Below are 15,683 nucleotides of genomic sequence, written 5' to 3'. Positions count from 1 at the left end.
CGATCCTGGCCTAGGTCGATGGCATTTAAGTGTGTTTAAATGCGACAGGGTCATGTCAGTAAATTTAGTGGCATGTAAAAGAACTCCTGTGGGACAAAATTCCGGCGACGCTGATATAACCTCTGCAGTTACCAGCGTCGTTAAATAAACCATAATTTATTTCTTGTTTGAAATATGTCAAAGAATAATCCCCTGAAGTTAATGAAATCACGGTTCACCTGTATACTTAATACGTAACAGTTTCGTACAGTATACAACACTTTTTACTGGATAATTAGGAAAGAAACATCATTAGCAAGACTTGTTTGTGGCTTGTGGATTATCCCTACCCCTGAATTTCAGTCCTGAGAGTGTGAGTCCTTAAATTAAAAATGGCTGTCATAACAAATGTTCTAAGGGGCGAAAGTCTCCGAAATTTCGAGTATCGCCTATAAACATCAATATATTTTTTTAAGAATAAAACAAAAAATTATATTTTTCGTGGAAAATAGCAATATTTCACTTCAGGTAACCTTAAAAACGAGGAGTATGAAAGCAGAAGTGAAAATAAATATAAACATCTGATTTCAAACCCTAAACATCCTTACAATCCCAACCATGCTCACAATAACAATCACGAACAGCGTAAACGTTTCACGGAATTATAGGGATTCGATGAGTCCCCTGTCACTTCTTGAGTAAAACAAACAACCAGTTTTAACGACTCAAATGAAAAAAGGAACTGATTTAAGGCTCATTCACAATGAAAATTAAACATAACGTAAGCGTTAACTTAAGAATATAAACGTTACGGTAAAATCAAGAAGTCATACCATCATTCACGATGGGAACATATACATAACAGCAAACATACTTGGTAACCATGGAAACATAACAACGACGCCATTTCCTCATATTCTGTCGTATACTTCAGCGCTCCACGATTGTGTTCTGTTTGCAAATCACGTAAGCATAAGCATGAAAGTTTGGAGTTTGCAAACTTTCATGTTAACGTCTTACGGTAATGTTTATGTCAATGCTTATGTGAATCATTGTGAATGATCCCATTTGGTAGCCTGGGCGCAAACTTCTGTGTTTATGTTACGGTTATGTTTAATTTTCATTGTGAATGGGCCTTTACTCGTCTTTATTCTCCTCTTCGAACCCTCGTCTCTGTCATCTGATCACAATGGATATTCTAAGTAAGATCATATTCTCAAATAGTTTTAGAAATGTATAAAAGAAAAAAAAATACTTTTTCTATCAATTTCATCATAGATTTGATATTACACAGTACAGAGTTGTCAAAATGTTGCAGAGAGTAAAGATGAATTCCCTTTCATTCGAACAAAGATGTCATTCAACGTCCGGAACAATAATAGCTGCAGTTAACGGACAAACAAAATTAAATCGGAGCATCGAGGAAATTACGGTTAACAGTAGCCCTGCGTCACTGATTGGTTTCCAGCGCACGCTCGGAGCATCTGTCGTGAAACAAAACTCTTTTCCACTATGCGAAAATAAAACTCGATTATCCTTGATACTATGATTGGACTGACCTTTTAGACCTGAATTTCCGACTACAATTTTGTTCAGGAAATCACATATAAACTTCGACGCTTTCACATTGTTTGTGGGATATTACAGCGAGGCAGATGTCGCTGAAGCGGCTTTGCTACTGTCGCGTTTTAACTCGCTTCCAATTGCATCCGATGCGAAGCGATGCGTTTACATTTGGACTAGCAACGGACTGCGTTCTTAAAACATTTGGGACGACATAACTGACGAAGAGCACCAATACAGAATGCATGGAATAATAATAATAATAATAATAATAATAATAATAATAATAATAATAACAATAATAATAATAATAATAATAATAATAAAATAATAATAATAATAACATAATAATAATGATAATGATAATAATGATAATGATAATAATAATAATAATAAAATAATAATAATAATAATAAAATAATAATAATAATAATAACAATAATAATAATAATAATAATAAAATAATAATAATAATAACATAATAATAATGATAATGATAATAATGATAATGATAATAATAATAATAAAATAATAATAATAATAAAATAATAATAATAATAATAATAATAATAATAATGATAATAATGATAATGATAATAATAATAAAATAATAATAATAAAATAATAATAATAAAATAATAATAATAATAATGATAATGATAATAATAATAAAATAATACTAATAATAATAATAAAATAATAATAATAATAATAATAATAATAATGATAATGATAATAATGATAATGATAATAATAATAAAATAATAATAATAATAAGAAAATAATAATAATAATAATGATAATGATAATAATGATAATGATAATAATAATAATAATAAAATAATAATAATAATAAAATAATAATAATAATAAAATAATAATAATAATAATAATAATAATAATAATAATAATAATAATAGTAAAAATCCTTTGTCTGTAGACAACAGAACTAGACCAACAGATTTCCACCTATCTATTACAACAACTATTTCGCTCATGCAGGCCTACCAATGCACCAATAGAGTGTAAAAATTTATCGAGTTTTAACCAATCAAAAGCCAACTATCAACTGCAACAATCTTGCCGCATCTGATATCTTGTCGCGCACCTGATGTTCAAATGTTAAATATATATTTTTTTTGTTTCCTTAACGATACAGTGGGCCGTGATATTGCGTGATGGCCGTGCTAGCAAATGTAAGTATTAAATATCTTAATTTATAATATAACTAGCCGTACCCGTACGCTCCGCTGCACCCGTTAGAAATAAATATAAAGTAATTACATAATTAAAATAGGACGTTTGATCCAGGGAACATTCGTGTTTGATAGAAGGATAAATCGTTTAATATGTTACTTAATTTAAATTGCATCCAAATAATTAAAATGCGGCCATTTTGGTCCAGAGACACTCATTGCTGCAATGACAATTCCTTTAACATGTTTCTTAATTTTTATTACATGCAACCATAGTTTAATGAAGATTGATATCATTTAGATTTAATGTATATATTTTATTTTACTTGTTATAGGTTTCCATTGAATTATGCTAATAACTTAATTTTAACCTTTGTTTTCTACGTATTCAGTAAATGGCGCTTGGCCCACTATAGTTCTGAACCCTTCAAATAACTTATATTATAAAATATTACATATTATATTATATTATATTATATTATATTATATTATATTATATCAGAAGTTACTGTAATAACAGTATAGCATTATGACCATCTAGAGAAACTACACTTTCCAATGGTGAAATAATAATTAATTATACAAATCGGTTAATTTAGCTTCCGATATTACTTCATACAAACACAGAAACATTATCTGTAGGCTATCTTTCATAGTTTTCGATTGTTGCTGTCCAAGGCCCCTTATAAACGAAGTAATTTGTTTTTTAATTCATTACACGGCCTTAGATGGCAGTTATTTTAATTTTAAAACTCATTTATCTAATTAAATATCAGTCCTGTCAAAATGTTTCAAGGAATAGAACTTATCGCAAATTATTTTTAAAGAAACTTTTGTTATGTAACGTGTTTCACAAAAATCAATAATAAGCGAGATATTTCGATTTATTTAATTCAGGCCCCCTTATAACTCCCCTTTTAAATAATGTATTTTGAATGCTATATAGCCTCAAATCTAAGTTACAACGAACATAATTTATATTCTAATTTTCATCGAAATCCGATCATCCATTATCGCGTGAAAAGGTAACAAACATACAGACAGACAGACAGACAGACAGACAGACATACAAACAAAAATTTCAAAAAAGCGATTTTCGGTTTCAGGGTGGTTAATTGTATTGGTATGACCAATTATTTTTTGAAAATCGAAAATTACCAGAAAAATTTCGGCTACAGATTTATTATTAGTATAGATTAAATTACATAATTCTGATTGTTGTCTTATACAGTGTAAATGTCCGATTATTAAAGAGTCCTCTGAAGTTAAGTATTTAGGCATAATTTTCGATAATCATTTAAAATGGAACCAACACATTAATTATCTTTGTGATAAATTACGTAAAATAGTATATTATTTTATTTTATTGAGGAATTACTTGTCAATAAGTTTATTACGTACAATATATTTAACTTTATTTCAATCGGTAATATTGTGTATGGAATTATAGGATGGGGTAGCTCATTTAAATCCAATTTTAATCCACTTTATTTATTACAGAAGAAAATAATTAAAATATGTCTTCATAAACCTATTGATTTTCCATCTCAAAATTTGTTTCTAGACTTTAATGTACTTAACGTAAGACAAATTTATTATATTGTATTAATAAAATTCATACATAAAAATCGAAATAATTTTTAATTGTATTCTCATAGTTATGAAACAAGAGGTATGAATTCATTAAGATTGTTTGAACGAAAATACAACACTGTTACAGTATTTAATCATAGTAGTAATTTAGGCCCAAGAATATATAACAAATTTATATTTAAATATCCTAATCTTGTCAATTCTAATAGTTCTAGTATTAAATTTAAAAAGTTATGTATGGATTTTATAAAAATTGAAAAATTGTAAATTTAAATTTATATACTATAATTGCACAGTAGACATAAGACAAATTGTATTGTATAATTATTAATTTCAATTCAGGAATCCGCCCCTGAGCACGAGTTCTACCCTTTCAGGGGCGAGCTAAAGTTTTTCTGTATATATTATATTTTATGTTACAATTATTAGGAAAATAATAAATAAATAAATAAATAAATAATTAATAATAATAATAATAATAATAATAATAATAATCGTAAAAATCCTTTGTCTATAGACAGCAGAACTAGACCAACAGATTTCCACCTATCTATTACAGCAGCCATTTCGCTCATGCAGGCCTACCAATGCACTAATAGAGTTTAAAAATTATTCAGTTTTAACTAATCAAAAGCCAACTATCAACTGCAACAATCTTGCCGCATCTGATGTGCATTTGTTCAATAACTTGTCGCGCACCTGATGTTCAGATGTTAAATATTTTCGTTGCTCCCTTAACAATACAATGGGCCGTGATATTGCGTGATGGCCGCGCTAACAAATGTAAGTAGTGTACTAAATATCTTAATTTATAACATAATTTGTTTCTGTATATTACGAATTTTTTATTAATATATTCGCGAAATAGTCTTGTTCAAATATCACAAGTGTTCCAGTCTTGTCGATAATTCACTAAATGAAAGTATCTAGTCCAAAATAAAATGCTATAACCTCAAATATTTGTGTAATGTTGCTGTTTCACTAATCATAATTTCTACAGCTACTGTCAGATGTTTATCCTAGTGATGGAGGAAATAAATCAAATACCGATATATTGATATTGCAATATATTGCAAACCTAATTTCGATAAACGATATATACCGCAGAAAATATATCGATATATCGAACAATTATCGATATATTGCTATTCCGTAAGCAAATTGCATCTTCAGGTGTACATTTATTGTGTTACAATAAAATTACTTAAATTTTAATATTCCTTTTTACCATTGAAATTAACATCATAACAGTCAAAAGCATAAATATGTAAAATTGTAACAATAAACAATACATTTTCAATACCATATGATGTAGGTCCTAACCTAAATTAAAATTATGGTGGAGGCAAGGGAACTTAAATGATATAGTGGGAAGGAGTTAAGTGAACTCTACATGGTTGAGTATTTGATATTTGGAACATGATTCAATTATTCTAATGTTATATAGGATTCAATCCAGGACACAGATATAAGGCTCTTTTCTACCTAACCTCATCATTTTTAAATGTAAGTAAACAGAACTTGCAATTATTTTTAAATGTAAGTAAACCGTACTTAGAATATTACAAGTTTTAACAAACTTCACAGTTGATTCGATACAATCCTTCTATAGTAAGTTCCCATTGCAAGTTATTGTTACACTCCAACATTGCAAACAACAATGTGATGATTATAGGGGTAGCGCCATCTCTCGGGAACTATCGGAGTTGTGTAGTGTGGATTTTGTTGTTATTGATAATGATAATAATTCCATAAAAAATCTATAAATTTCTGAGAAAACCGATATATTATACGATATATTGAATCAAAATTTCTATATCGATATATCGAAACGAAAATATCGGTATTTCGTAAAAACCGATATATCGTTCACATCTCTAGTTTATCCATGAATTCCATATTGCAGGAGGCCAAGGATATGCCGGCCAATGAAATATATTGTTAGAAACTTAAATATTTTATTAAATTAATAGTAATATAATTATGACAGATTTATTTTATTTATTTATTTATTATTATTATTTTTGTTATTATTATTCAAGAAATAGACTTATTCAAATATCACGCGAATTCTCATCTCCTTGGATAATTTATTATCGACAAAATGTGATAACCACCCAAGATAATGACTTCCTGTAATATTTCAGTCGAAAGGTTTGCTAAAAGATTTCATATGTTGTCATTATACTCGTAATATAGTTTGAGAATTCTATTCTGAACAGGCATTCTTGTATTGCTTCATCTTGTAAAAGTATGTTATTCTATCCTCACGTAAATATCGACGTTTTAGCTGTGTCACATCTACTACAAACGTCAGTGACATAGTTTGAGGGAAGAGCGTAATCTTGTCAATATATGTGACATCACTTCTACCGCCACGAGGCGACGCGACGTCGGAAACAGTCGTCATCTAGACTCGTGAGCAAAACCAGCGTGTTCTACCATGCATCTACCTCGTACACTGCTGCAAAAGAAATGCCGAGTCGAAGTTGCTATCGATTTGAAATATTATCGTGTTACGAGGACTTTGCTTAGTAAACAATAAAAACAGAGATACACAAAAGGCATGACATTCAGAAAATGTTTTGTTAATACAATATGAAACGTAACTGGCCGTATATATCGATTGTAACAATGACAGCATCCATGGATAATAAGGAAGGCTTTGGAATACCATATAAACTGCAGTTTCACTATTTTCGTGTAGTATTCTTATTAATGTTGTAAAATAAAAGTATATGAATAATTTAAAATCAATTCATATTGAATAATAACGTGAACATGTTGTAAAAGTCGTATTTATACATGTTATTAAAAAACTAATCTCAGGAAAATAGCTTTCCATCTCGCCATGTTTGTTAAGGTCCTCGGAAAGCGATATAGGCCTAATTTCGTATCGGCATTTGTTTTGCAGCCCACGTACCATGCAATACAAGCATTCATTCGAGTCGTTTCTTGAAAGCATTACTGGCATTACCTTATTCCACGTATTCCTTTATTGTAGTGACCGAACTATGAATGAAATTCAAGATATCATTCGAATTTCCAGAGATTTTACTTCTTTCGCGCTTGCTGAAAGCTAATTCAGTCATCCCACAAAAAATTATTTTATAAATTATTTTAGAAGGAGCATATATATTGTTTCAATTTTTAATCACGATTTAATAACATTATTTTCAAACTATCGAGAGCATTCAGATCTGAAACATTATTGGCACATTTAATATCTTCATTATGTATTGTCAACACGTTAAAATCTCCAAGATCTTCCATTTATTCTACAGTTCGTTAATGTTACAGAGAAGAAAGCAAACATAAGAGCATCTTAACCTCAAAACCACACACCCAGTTACCAATTTTCTTGTTATTGCAAACAATATAGGCTGCAATAAAATATTAATTGACTTACTGAAATACTAAACTGTCTCCAAATGTATTATTGCACCATCTCATCATTACAAATATTCCGTCAGATGGCAGTAGTGTGTTATGATGAGCTGTTTTCTTGTTACCAGTTGTGCCAACTATACAATCTTCATTGAACTATATAGACGATTACTAGTCAAGAAGGCTTTGTTGATTCAGTTCCATTTTTATTAAAACAGTTGCATTCCACTTCAATCTATTAAACACTCTCTGATATCTGACTATCCATAATCTCATTTGCAGAAGCTATAACATAACCTAAATAATATAAACAAGATAAATGATAGAAAAGTTTTAATTAAGGATGATGAAATAAACGTGAACCTTTTTAAAAGGTACAATTATTGCAAGTACAATGTTGACAAACAAAGAAATAATGCTAGGGAAGTGATAAAAATTGTAGGATAAGCAGCCATGATTCGTCCAAACACGTCGTTGCGTACCGTTTTGTTGGTCAAAAGTAGTATGACGTAGTAACAGTGTAATAGTTTCAATAATCTAGTTTGGAACTGGAATTGTTTTGTAATACAGGAAGCTAAGGAATATATTCTGTATCAATTCAATAAGTTGGATGAACGTTGTTCTTGTAGCATATTCCAACTTGCTTCTAACTAAATTATTATAAAGTAAAATAAAAATAGAAGATTGCGTGAATAATTTCCAATTTCGAGTTACAAATCTCAGTTATTTTAAGCATCATTAATAACTGCAGTAATGCGGGGTTTGAAATGACCACCCTTAGTTGGTGCTGAACGTCGTGAAATTGTTTCGTAATCAGACAAATGCGAGGATGCCCTAGCTAGCTGCCTGCACCAGCGTTCATTAAATGATTAATTGTAATTAACAGCAATCGTGATGCTCACCGACCAGCTGCGCCCAGTCTAAACACACCTGTACTTCAAGATAACATATGGGATGAATGAGCGCCGGGAAAACAACCCAGGACCGTTAGCAATGTACACGAACCTTCTACCACAATAGACGACGTTTTCCATAAGTAAAATTGGGGATATAATAGTTGAAGGACTGGAGTATTTTTTGTCAAAGAATTCCACACTGCGCATGCTCCGAGTCAAAAGCTTTGGTTCACACGATAACGATATATGTGTATCAGTTTCGCGTTTCTGTTTGAATAGGCCTATTACATAATATCTATGCTGAGGAGGAATTAAAATATGAAAGACTGCTTACTTATTTACTTACTTACAGGAACCCGGAGGTTCATTGCCGCCCTCACATAAGCCCGCCAGCGGTCCCTATCCTGAGCAAGATTAATCCATTCTCTATCATCATATCCCACCTCCCTCAAATCCATTTTAATATTATCTTCCCATCTATGTCTCGGCCTCCCCAAAGGTCTTTTTCCCTCCGGCCTCCCAACTAATACTATATGCATTTCTGGATTCGCCCATACGTGCTACATGCCCTCCCATCTCAAACGTCTGGATTTAATGTTCCTAATTACGTCAGGTGAAGAATACAATGCGTGCAGTTCTGTGTTGTGTAATTTTGTCCATTCTCCTGTAACTTCATCCCTCTTAGCCCCAAATATTTTCCTAAGCACCTTATTCTCAAACACCCTTAATCTCTGTTCCCCTCTCAAAGTGAGAGTCAAAGTTTCACAACCGTACAGAACAACCGGTAATATAACTGTTTTATAAATTCTAACTTTAAGATTTTTTTTACAGAAGACTGGATGATAAAAGTTTCTCAACCGAACAATAACAGGCATTTCTCATATTTATTCTGCGTTTAATTTCCTCCCGAGTATCATTTATATTTGTTACTGTTGCTCCCAGATATTTGAATTTTTCCACCTCTTCAACGGATAAATCTCCAATTTTTATATTCCCATTTCGTACAATATTCTGGTCACGAGACATAATCATATACTTTGTCTTTTCGGGATTTACTTCCAAACCGATCGCTCTACTTGCTTCAAGTAAAATTCCCGTGTCTTCCCTAATCGTTTGTAGTTTTTCTCCTAACATATTCACGTCATCCACGTAGACAAGCAGCTGATGTAACCCGTTCAATTCCAAACCCTCTCTGTTATCCTGAACTTTCCTAATGGCATACATGAAAGATTGCTATTTAAAATAAATAATTCGAATATGGAAACGTAAAAGTGCAATAGGACTACTTTTTGAAGAAAACAAATCTGAAATACGGAAAACAGCCGGATGAATTCTACCATGTTATAAAAAATATGTAGACTAGAATCTTCGACCTCGCTAAAAACCACGCACAGAACTGACGCTTGATTTCTGTTTCGTTATTTCGTGAGAGACTGTGCAACTTTTACATATATTTGGGAAAATAATTAGACCTAAGCGCGGTTTCGTAAGATCGAGGATCAGTCACAGGTTAGGTTTGCTTTGTTAAGGCTTTCGATATATGTACCTTGCATATACACTTTGTGCGAGATCGTGCGTATTTGCTTGTTTTCCGCACAGAACCAATACGCGGTAAGTGTGAAATACCACATTCAGTATTCCCAACGTAACACACATAACAATTTCCCTCTTCTTACCGCTTAAGCGCGACATTCATTTTACTGCTTTAGGCTTTTAACATATTATTTTTAGAGACGTTTAACATAGTAATAATTATAAATTGGAAACTTACCACTGCAATTTCACCTAAATTGCAATGTTAATTATTGTTTTTAAATATTTGCAAAAATTAAGTAAAGTCTACTACTCCACGAAACTTATTGTATTCCTGATACAAGTAACATTAAGGAAGCCGTGAAAAAATCAACAAGATTCCAGATGCCGATGTTATTACTGCAATATGTTATATAAATAATATTGTTAAAATATTAAAATGAAAAATAAATCATTACATAACCTTACCGTTTGTTTTAAGTTCGCATTTATAGACTGGGGGAAAAAAAAGACAGACGTATATCACGGCCTGCTGGAGTATAGTAAACACAGAAAACATTTTACAGCAACAATGTTGAAGAAAGATATTTTGGTGTTCCGAAGTTGGCGTCATTAAACGGAAACCAACATTTGAGTGCACACTAACTCTGTGTGACTTTAAATTGTGGTTTTCTGTTACGTACAGTGACGTGTATTATGCAAATTATGCTTTCAGGAATGACTCCCTGTAAAGTTAATTTGAATAATTTCGAGGGAAAAATTGTTCCGGGGCCGGGTATCGAACCCGGGACCTTTGGTTAAACGTACCAACGCTCTCCCACTGAGCCCACTTTGAGGTCTGTGGATATAGAGGGAAAAATTGGATCGGTGTCGGGTAGAGTCCCCGGGTAGCTCAGTGGGAGAGCGTTGGTACGTTTAACCAAAGGTCTCGGGTTCGATACCCGGCCCCGGAACAATTTTTCCCTCGAAATTATTCAAGCTCAAATTATGTTTATATAAAAAAATAAAAAATAAAATAAAACCTAACGTTATAAATACACCCGTTTCAAATTACTTTATAATATTAATCTGTGTTCCTAAGTGTTATGGTCCATTAAGATTATTTAGTGTATTTACATCTTTCCACTATTATTCCCTTTTATGCTACTTCAATTTACTGTATTAACTCACTCATACTAGGCCTCTATTGCATGCATGTTGAATTCGGTAATATCAATTAATGTTCCAAAGAAACATTCGCTGTGAAATAAATTAAAAAAATGTCACGTTGTATTTCTGATGGTGTGAAATAACAATACATTATATTTTATTACTTCCAATGCATATACCAAACTCTCCTATTTCCGCTCGCTTGTGTAGAGGGCAGCACGTCGACTTTTCCTCCACATCAGCTTTCATTTATTTCAGAATGGAAGACAGAAATGTTCGTGAGGAGATAATAGTAGGCCTAGTCTGTGAGAACGGAGTTAGTACAAATATCGGGAATCGAACTTCGATGCTCGGGTTAGCTCTCTTAGGTCCAGTTGTACGATCATGTAATAAATCGTGAAATAACCTAACTACAGAATAAATGGAGTATCGTGTTGTATGACGTTCGTTTATTTCAAGATTATCATTCCATTACATTGTTAGCAGAATTGGAAAAGAGGTTGGCAATATTTTTAGATGGTGTTTTGTTTATAAAGTACATTCACAACATCAATAATTGTTGAAATATTCTTGAACATATCACCTTTTGTCTACGAAGTTTATTATAAATAATAAGTAAATCAAAAGGAATTAGAAATCAAAACAACAAGATAGAATTCATTAAGCTAGTTGAGATACTGAATGACTACTGGGTGTTCAGTTCAAAATGTGTCATGGCTCGCTGTATGTCGTCATGTGGCTAGCGGATGAGCCTAGAGAATTCAGTCTTCCTACACTTCCGCATAGGCGTATTACCTATATGCCAGAGAAATTGCCTAGCAAGTACGGCGTTCATTCTGAAGAGTACTTACCGATATGTACTGTCAAGCCGGGTAGTGGCAGGAATATGAACTGTTTGGAAACATGTACTGAGGTGAGTTTTTTTCTTACTGTCGGGATATGGGGAGAGGGTTAAGACGATTACTTACGTATTTGTCGACATTAACTTCGACGGTCAACATGGACACGGAGCATTTGATTTGTGTTGTGGAATGTTACCGTACGCAACCGATGATAACAAATACCCTGCGTACGACTTGCCGGCGCAAAACACAGTTCGAAAGAGGTTATGGTAGCACACAGACCGTACAGACCGCCATCTGTTGCTACGACATTCAAGTTATACCGTACACGTTCTCAAGTTCAGATTGAACGCCTTGATTAATAGGCAACTTCTCTGACATAAAAGCTGAAACTCGCTTCAAATCGCTGACTCACAACAGTAACGTCATGACACACTTTGAAATGAACACCCAGTATAAGAAGATACTAGAAAACGAAAACTGACGCCGTTCTAAACAAAAGGAAAGAGCATGGGAGTTTATAGCTATGTTATTTAATGTTGAGATTAATGCCTACAGGAATGCAGAACGTAAAACTGGCATAATATTGTCATACATTTGTTTAAAATTTAAATTTAATTATTTAAAAAACTACCATTTCCTTTCAAAGATGAAGTTAGCTATTTTTATCTGTCTACCATATGTTCAAAATCATCACTGTTTAATTCCAGAAAGCTGAAAACAATGTCCTTTGTACAGTATAAATCTTGCCAGAAATCCTTCGTTAGGATCATTTCATAGATCAGGTCTATGTCTTATTTTCCTTTCATTCTTTTTTTTTCCCCGCGTTATGAAAAATGCATTATATAGCAATTCATCATCACTATCAGAAAGATTCATGTCTAATGCTGCTACCATTTTATAATTAATTTTCTAGATAACAATTTAACAGCGACTGAAAGCATGAAATAGCTTATTCGGAAGATATCTTCCGGATAATGCACTATTCCGAGTTTGTACAACACATTTCTCGCGTAACCATGGAAATAATTTTAACATGATTTTATCCGTGTTCGTATAACTGAGCCTTAGAGTTCTCCTACCGGCTACTGTCAATTGTCGTCTTCCTTTCTGTACTCAGTGAAGACAAAACTTGCGGCTGCAAGTTACTTTACTGTAACCTCTTGTGAACCGCGCGCTACATCAGCATTGTAACGTACTCGATGACGACAGGTGGACGACATGTATGATTAGACTTTCTATTCTGGAATCCGGCGCGCGATGGTCGTACTGCTACCCCATTGTTATATTTAGATGGGGACACGAATGCGTGGGGACAAGGAACACGATCGTTCGCAACTGCGAGCATTATGCACGTCGACAACAATAACACCTCAAGTCTGCGGCGAGTGCGTGGGAACAAAGATTCGTGCCGGGTGTATCTGCTGCCCCCACGTGTGTCCCGTGATTGGTCGACGGAGGGGAGGGGGGCGTGGCGAGCTACAGGTGGCTGTGGAGCCGACTATAACTTTGACCCAGTGTGGGGTCAACCTTTGCGAGATCAGCGTCTTTTGATTCGTAACGCTCGGCAGCAGTATTTCACGCATCCGCTCCTCCGCCCTGTCTTCCCGCTCGTCAGATTACCAGGTAAGAGCCCATCTTGGACAAGGCGACGTGTTCAGTGGATACGAAATGCCTTGCACAAGCTTTGCGCGTCTCCAATCAATTGCGTTTCTTTACAGTGTTGATCATTTTGTTCAATTAGTCAAGTGAAATCAATACGCAGCCAAGAAGATGACGAACTTTTGTTTCCTAGATTGTACACAAAATGCATCCATTATCTATACTAATAATAAATTTATTTTATTTTATTGGGTTATTTTACGACGCTGTATCAACATCTAAGTTATTTAGCGTCTGAATGAAATGAAGGTGATAATGCCGGTGAAATGAGTCCGGGGTCCAGCACCGAAAGTTACCCAGCATTTGCTCGTATTGGGTTGAGGGAAAACCCCGGAAAAAAACCTCAACCTGGTAACCCGGGCCACCTGCTTTCTCGGCCAGACGCGCTGACCGTTACCCCACAGATGTGGACATTAACTAATAATAAATCTGTAGCCGAAATTTTTCTGGTAATTTTCGATTTTCCAAAAATAATTCGTCCTAACATATATAATTAACCACCCTGAAACCGAAAATCGCTTTTTTTGAAATTTTTGTTTGTATGTCTGTCTGTCTGGATGTTTGTTACCTTTTCACGCGATAATGACTGAACGGATTTCGATGAAAATTGGAATATAAATTAAGTTCGTTGTAACTTAGTTTTTAGGCTATATGGCATTCAAAATAAGGGGGGGTTATAAGGGGGCCTGAATTAAATAAATCGAAATATCTCGGTTATTATTGATTTTTGTTAAATATGTTACATAACAAAACTTTCTTTAAAAATTATTTCCGATAAGTTTTATTCTTCGAAAAATTTTGATAGGACTGATATTTAATGACATAAATGAGTTTCAAAATTAAAATAACTGCCATCTAAGGCCGTGTAATGAAATAAAAAACAAATGACTTCGTCTATAAGGGGCGTTGGACAACAACAATCGAAAGCTATGAAAGATAGCCTACGGAGAATGTTTCTGTGTTTGTATGAAGTAATATCAGAAGCTAAATTAACCGATTTGTATAATTAATTATTATTTCATCATTGGAAAGTGTAGTTTCTCTAGATGGACATAATGCTATAATGTTATTACAGTAACTTCTGAGTGAATCGAGGACAGGTAAGATTAAAATAGCTTCTTATGCACAGAAGACTTGATAGGCTATTCTGTATATTTGTTTCCTGTATTTCCTAAAATAATTTTTATGACCAAATGAGTGCTCTGGATCAAAATGATCGCATTTTATTTTTTCTTAATTCAATTTAAATTAAGTAACATAATAAACGATTTATCCTTCTATCAAACACGAATGTTCCCTGGATCAAATGTCCCATTTTAATTATGTAATTACTTTATATTTATTTCTAACGGGTGCAGCGGAGCGCACGGGTACGGCTAGTAAATTATAAAAATTAGACACCGATAATCTACTCGTATATATAATTTGAACTGGTTATGGAAATTACGGGAAAACGACTGAACGGATTTTAATAAATGACCCCTCATTTTGAAGCTGGAACCCAAAGTTTTTCAGAAAAATAGTAGTTTTCAGTGAAATATCAATTTTCCTACATTATTTTCCTATTTTCCAAAATCCATCTTTCTTCAGTTTTGAGAACTAATTGCATTTCAGCTCGGCCGTGATTTCAGTATAAAACAAAACACTCACTACAATAAGCAATAGCTATTACACGAAGGCCATGACCTGCAGGATTGCTGACATATTTAAAGTTCAAATTCAATTAGTTATTAAGAACTTGAAAACTCGCTAATTTACAGGTCTGATTCTGCGGTGTTTAATTTTCTGAGTACAGCTGTGTATTGGATATTGAAATCTACAAAACTTGAAGTGGTTTGATTACATTATTACCATTAGCAATTAAATTTCATTATAGTTAATGC

The 15,683-nt window shown here is 33.0% G+C and overlaps 1 protein-coding gene across 2 annotated transcripts in view; it reads left to right on the top strand.

The window, feature by feature from the left end:
- The window catches only part of LOC138702107 (uncharacterized), a 124,846-nt gene that overhangs the window by 21,013 nt on the left and 88,150 nt on the right, over nt 1–15,683 (top strand). The window contains exon 1 of one of the 2 annotated variants that reach the window (XM_069829683.1): nt 13,627–13,764. The exons of the other annotated variant lie outside the window; for it this stretch is intronic. The gene's annotated coding sequence lies outside the window, so the exon portion shown is untranslated. Of the gene's footprint in view, nt 1–13,626; nt 13,765–15,683 lie in introns of those variants that run through there. 2 annotated transcript variants of the gene reach the window in all.

Source organism: Periplaneta americana, chromosome 6 (assembly GCF_040183065.1).
Source record: "Periplaneta americana isolate PAMFEO1 chromosome 6, P.americana_PAMFEO1_priV1, whole genome shotgun sequence".
NCBI classification, from domain to species: domain Eukaryota; kingdom Metazoa; phylum Arthropoda; class Insecta; order Blattodea; family Blattidae; genus Periplaneta; species Periplaneta americana.
This window is presented reverse-complemented; position numbering and strand designations above follow the sequence as displayed.